The sequence below is a fragment of the Megalops cyprinoides genome, chromosome 22 (assembly GCF_013368585.1).
Source record: "Megalops cyprinoides isolate fMegCyp1 chromosome 22, fMegCyp1.pri, whole genome shotgun sequence".
Classification (NCBI taxonomy): domain Eukaryota; kingdom Metazoa; phylum Chordata; class Actinopteri; order Elopiformes; family Megalopidae; genus Megalops; species Megalops cyprinoides.
In genome coordinates, this window is record NC_050604.1 from 27,779,163 (window position 1) to 27,786,109 (window position 6,947).

Consider the following 6,947-nt stretch of genomic DNA (forward strand, 5'->3'; position numbering starts at 1 on the left):
TATGTAACGGCTGCTGTTTGTTGTGTGATAGACGGTGGAATGTAAACGTGTTTGCACTATCCAGACTTTTTTAAGATCACAAGCATTTCACCAAGCGGGGCAACAGGTTTACCCATGTGCTAATTTGCAATACATGTTCAGATATAATATAAATGAATAATATAAGAATTGTATCGGAACGAACATATTATATAAACATGAACTGTAGCAATAGAACAAATGTGTTAAATAACAGCTATACAAATTTCTTTGACAGGCTACGCGCAGGAAATTTATAAAATGAAATAAAACATACTAAATGAACAAATTTGCATTGGCATTGGGCTACTTTTTACCAAGCAGCATTTTCTTATGCACTGTTGGTTCCGAACAGCTGACAGGCAGTGTCTCCTGGCGGGTGCGGAAAAGATGCCACGAAAAGATGAGTAATCTCGCTGCTAAATCTCCTAAATCTCGCTGCTACATTCTCTGGCCACCAAGCAATGCAGTCCATAGACGCTTTTATACAGTTGCAGAAAAATCTCCTGCTTTACCCCTCCGGTGTTTATTATAGTCCGTCGCCCTAACAGTGACTCATTTTCTTACAGAATCTGGGAACATCGTCTCTTCTCTCACACCTTCACATTCATTTAATCTCACCTCGGATCCGGACTGCATTGCTTGGTGGCCAGAGAATGTAGCAGCGAGATTTAGGAGATTTAGCAGCGAGATTACTCATCTTTTCGTTATGATGAGTGAAAGGCAGGTTGTCGTGACCAGTATCTAGGTGATTTAAAATCAATGTCTTTCTAAGACCATTTGATCGTATTTCAATAACAGTACATCTAAATAGTATACCTTTGTATATAATTACATTACTTTCATTTAGCTCTTATCCAGAGCGACGTCCAGCACAAAAGAACATAACTTCCTGAAAATAATATGAAGGCTATGCTGAGGTCGAGACGCACAGCAGGGTTTGAAATTATATAAGAAAAACAAAAAGAGCTTCATTAAAGTTAACATGCCAAGAAAAAAAAACTAAATACAAAAGTTACTCTCACTTGAAAGTTGCAGAGGACAATAATTTCTCACCCACAGTGTATTCCCTGTGTTGTCCTCTAGAGGGCAGTGTTGGATCACCACCGAAGTGCCTCTGAACTCTGGTGGTTGTGATCACAGCTTCCCAAGCCCCTACCCTTAACCCCCTCACTCTCACTGTCTCACAAAAGGGGCCATGGTCCGCTCTGGACCTGTGCTGCTGTGGAAAGCTCTGCATTGTGGTATAGTGGTGGTGAGGAAGTGGGCTGTTAAAACCAAAAGTTGTTTTGATTACAAGTTGAAACATTTCTCTTATACCCTTGGTCAAGGTACTTAACCCTAATTGCCTCAGTAAATATCTAACTCTAAAAATGGGTAATGCATAAAAATTATAACCTATTAAATTTCTGAACAAGAGCAGCTGCAAAGCAACTGTGATATAATTTAAAAACTTAAGTATTATTTGAGCAATTTAAATATGAATAATTGATGGCAATGTGACAGCAAGGAAGGAGGTTTTCAGTGATTAGGTGTCTTCTGGGCCAACATTTGCATCTGTACTTGAAAGATGTAAACATTGTGATTCAGAGTACAGAGATTACATTGCATTATTGGCATTTAGCAGATGCTCTTATCCAGAGCAACTTACATTAATTACAGGTTTTTACATTTACACAGGTGGAAATTTATTGAGGCAACTCTGGGGTAGGTATCTTGGCTAAGGGTACAGCAGCAGTGCCCCTGTGGGGAATCAAACCAGCAACCTTTCGGTTATGAGTCCTGCTCCTTAACCACTATGCTACACTGCCACCACATGATGGTGTTCTTATCTGAGTGTAGCTATGAAAGAAAGATCTATGGCTGTAGTTATTATTGTTAGGTGGCAAGTGATTATGTAGACTTGAGATGGTTGGTGTGAGGTGATCTTGTCTATCTATGGGATGTTGTGGTAGTAAATTACGGACTGTTGGTGGAAAATGGTCATTATAAAGCTGAAAGAGTCCTTATTGCCAAACGAAAGAAACAGTTGTGAAATTTTGAACAGTAAGTTTTTTGAAGGTTTTGTTGGGTCTGTGATGGAGCATAGCAGTAGGCAGGAAGCATGATACAGCCCACAGAAATATGGAGTTCAGGCAAATACCAGTGAGTGGAAGAATAAGGTATTGAAGAATTTTGTTGGATACATAGATATTCTGGTTAACTTGTTCTGCAAGTTTATAGTGGTGAGGTTTGTATGTAAGATGCTTATAGGAGTCTGATATATTCAAAGGCTCATTTGTGATGCTGACGGAAGAAGCCGAGGATCTGAAGCATAAACACACTGGGTTTTTTTGTATTGATTGATAAATGATTTAGGTGCAGCCATTATGCAAAGAATCAAGACCAAATGTCATTTGAGTTTATTTGATTGATGTACTAAAGAAATATCTATCATATCTGTCAGAGGTATTTGAATTTTTAAGAAAATGTATAGTACTTACACTTGTATTATGGGAAACCTCAGAGAAATGAGGTCAGATAGATGAGGTCTTGCTTCTTGTGGAGTAGAGAGCCAGGAAGGGAGAGCCAGCTGCTGACCTGAGGGTGTAATCATGGAAAATACAGGCATTTTCTGAGAATATTTCAGGTTCTGGAGCTCACTGTTGCCAGTGCACTGGTTCAAAGTTGCACTGTGTATTTGTGTCTGATAATACGAGACTCAGAGGTGGATTTATGACTGGTTTCAGTAAAGCTCCGCTGTTCATTTTCTTTGCATTTCATTCAAATTGTTACTGTTAAATTGGATGGCATAGCAACCGTCTGCCTGTAGCTGCAGCTGGGGTATATCGGTAATGTTTCAGTGCACATAGGAATCCCTTTTGTATGTTAGTTACATTACTGACATTTCAGCTACTGAGATGTAGCATGTTGCATGACAAACATCTGCAAAATGTTTGACCAGCCCAGACAGGGACCTGGTCATGCAAACATCATCTTGATAATGTGATGTCCCTGTCTCAAGCTCTGTGTTACTGCAGCCGGGCAGTGTGGACGAGTTCAGCTCTGTAAGAGCGTGCGGTAGATGTGGCTGACTGACACATGACCTGCTGTAGCTGGGTTTTGTTTTGCTGTATTGTAATAAAGTCTGTGGACTATAGTGTGTTGTTTTTTCTTAGCAATGGTTTCAACCACTCTGGATTAAAAATGTCACTAACATATTTCCACTTTATTTTCATAACTGTAGTGATTTAAGTTACTTGTTACTTCAATCATGTAAAATAAGCAGCATAAGCATATAAATATTATGATTTCAATGACGATCTCTAGAAAGTCCCCTCCTGGCTTCACATGGTATGTGCTATCCCACCCTACTTTGCTAATTATTCTGTGTTGTCTGTGCTGTTCCTACTACGCTGATGCTGGCATTGTGTTTTCCAGTTTTACAGTGATCCGGGACAAAATAATTCAGCTCTGGCAGCTCAGTTTTACAAAGCAGGGTACAAATGAAAGGTTCTTTAAGAGTTTTCTTGAAGTTTTCTAGGCTGTGTAGTTTCATGGTAGCACAAGTTATCTTGTGGTAGAGCTTGAATGGTGTTATGCTCACACTCACCGGTCTGGGAGTGTTAGCCTGGTCTGATACTGTTCCTCATTTAACTTGGATGGATACATTTCTGTTCTCTTGTGCTGGAAGTGACTCTGGGTGAGAGCGTCTGCTCAATGAATGTGATATAATGTAATATGTCCCACAAAAAGCCACATCCAAGTGGGCCACATCTAAGGGCGGCGGGTGGTGTTTGTAAGGGCGGTGGGTGGTGTTTGTAAGGGCAGTGGAATTGGAATTGGGAGGCCTTCCTCATGCCACTTTTAGGGTTGTTTGGTGTTTTTTTTCACTCACAAAACACACAATCGGGTTTGGCTACTTAGTCCCTTACAGCCATTTCACAAAATTTGTTGTAGAGCACAGGGTAGGTAGTCATAACACTACCTAAACTACAATAAATATAAATCTAAAATAATTGCAAAGCAACTATAGATTGCAACAATAAGTTACTGTTTAGATAATTATATACCACAACAATACATCACTGTGTGCATTTTAATCAAATATCAATCAAATAGACGCAACAATAAATTAGTTTGTGTTTGAGTTATCTTAGGCATGTGACCCAAGGCAGTGTGCTTAGCTGAGCTGAGAGTCGTGTATCTGAATACACGGGAACCATGTTTCTGCTACACAGCAAAAAAGACAATGTTTCCATGTCCTGAAATGACAGAGATATTGAATGTGGCTGAATTTGAGTTCTTGAAGAAACAATGTAACCACTGGTGATGCAAAACATGGGAAAACTTTGCACTGCTATTGCGGAGCCCATCTGTGTTTGTTGAGATATTCAACACACTGAAAGCGATGGGTACATGGCAAAAATGGCCGCGCTATCCAGCAGAAAGTGAGGTAGACTCATATGGCTGCAAGTGTTATCCTTTACAGGGTGTGGTCTCTGATTTGTGTTTGTTGAGATATTCAACACACTGAAAGCGATGGGAACATGGCAAAAATGGCCGCGCTATCCAGCAGAAAGTGAGGTAGACTCATATGGCTGCAAGTGTTATCCTTTACAGGGTGTGTTCTCTGTAAAGGACTTTTTTTTAGTTAATGGGGAGTGTTTATTCAGGACAGGGTGAGGTGTTTATTGTGGATAGTGGAGGGTCTTTATTCAGGACAGGGTGAGGTGTTTTTGAAGATAATCACGGCAGTGCTTGGACACTTACATTACATTACATTATTTAGCAGACACTCTTACCCAGAGCAACTTACATAGATTACAGTTCTCTACAATGTTATCCATTTATACAGCTGGATATTTAGGCAATTGTGGGTGAAGTACCTTGCCCAAGGGTACAGCAGTAGTGCTGTACCAGCAACCTTTCGGTTACAAGTCCTGCTCCTTAACCACTATGCTACGCTGCCACACTTGTTGGGGAAGGGCAATGGCCACTTTCCCTCTAGCAGTTTAATAGGATACATTTACAGTCTAATCAATACTAAGCAGCTTGTGTGTGATGGCCTAATTATACATGATCATAAACTAATTAAAAATAGGGTTTGAATTTCTCAGACGCATTAATAATAATGATGTAATCTATTCAGTCTGCTGTAAACACGTCGTACTGTGCTCGGCCTGTCTGAATGCACGCTGCCTCAGTGGAGAGTTCCCAACAGAGCTGCAGTGTGCAGATGTGAGGTGTTTATTGCTGCTGAGAGACTATGCAGTGATCACTATGACCTCACATCTCAGCTGTGTGGAGTGCAGTGATCACTATGACCTCACATCTCAGCTGTGTGGAGTGCAGTGATCACTATGACCTCACATCTCAGCTGTGTGGAGTGCAGTGATCACTATGACCTCACATCTCAGCTGTGTGGAGTGCAGTGATCACTATGACCTCACATCTCAGCTGTGTGAAGTGCAGTGATCACTATGACCTCACATCTCAGCTGTGTGAAGTGCAGTGATCACTATGACCTCACATCTCAGCTGTGTGGAGTGCAGTGATCACTATGACCTCACATCTCAGCTGTGTGGAGTGCAGTGATCACTATGAACTCACATCTCAGCTGTGTTGAGTGAGATCACACAAGGTGCTCAGTGTAAAGAATTATCTTATGTGGACATCAGCTGAATTGCTGCCTGCGGCCCATGCACTTAAAACCCACACCAGCCGTCTGAGAGAAGAGGGCACTGAAAGAGGCCATTTAGGGATCTAGGATTGTGCAGTCAGCAGGGAAGGGAGGCCCTAGCCTCTGTACTTCACATCATCCCCTCCATCAGAGCATCTCAATGTCTGTGAGGCAGATGATTGTTTTTAAAAGAAACTATCCCTGTGTAATAGTAATATTCTCCATTTGTAAAATGCAGTGATATTCTCGATATGTAACATTTAGTGATATTCTCCGAATGTAATACTTAGTGATAATCTCCATATGTAATACCTAGTAATATTCTTCATATGTAATACCTAATGACAATCTCCATATGTAATACCAAGTAATAATCTCCTTATACCCAGCGATATTCTCCAGATGCCTCTTATAAAATTACCTCTTGCCAAACCCCTGTAAAGAGTCAGCATCCCACACTATACCCTGTTAACAGTGACTGTCAGACAGCATTGCCCCTTACATAGTGATCATTGCATAAAACCACACTTTGCACAGTGATGATTACAAACATTACAAACCCCTGTAAATACATCACTCACAGTGTGTCCCTTTAATGAAGAGGGGTTACCTCCCCGGAGTGAGAGAGAACCGGGCTATTCCCGTGCTGATGACTGCATTCACCTATGCACTGCCAGGCTGCCTCATGCCTGAAAGATGCTTCTGTAGAGAATAATGAGTCAGACTCTGAGTCAGCTTTGAATAATCAATAACGCATTCAGGTTTCCATGACTGATCTCATTCCCAGAGCCCAACATCTGAGCTCAAAGCAGATCATACAGCAGATTAAGCAGAGACTTCAGAACAGAAACAGTGAACATTCAGAATCCATCATTATTCAGTTTTACATATTTCTTTCTGCAGTTTTCCCACGTTCTGCACAGTGCACTAATATGCTTTACAATCAGAATAAACACTCAGAGAGTGTGATTACCATGCGTGACGCAGTGGTACAGTTACAGGTCATCTGGCTTACCTGTGCCAAACGGGTGAGCAGGGTTTACTCTGACGGTCACAGAGGAGGATGTGGAGGAGGCGGGAGGGTTCCAGGAGGGTGTGGTGTTACATCTACAGCTCCACCTCACAGCCTTCATGTGATACAACTGGTTGAACAGCACACAGTGACCCCCGCACCCTGCACACTTTCGGGAAGCCTGCACACCACCCCTTTGTGGGCACCGGTCATGTAGTTGTGACAACACACACTCATTGGCTGTCTTCAGAAGTC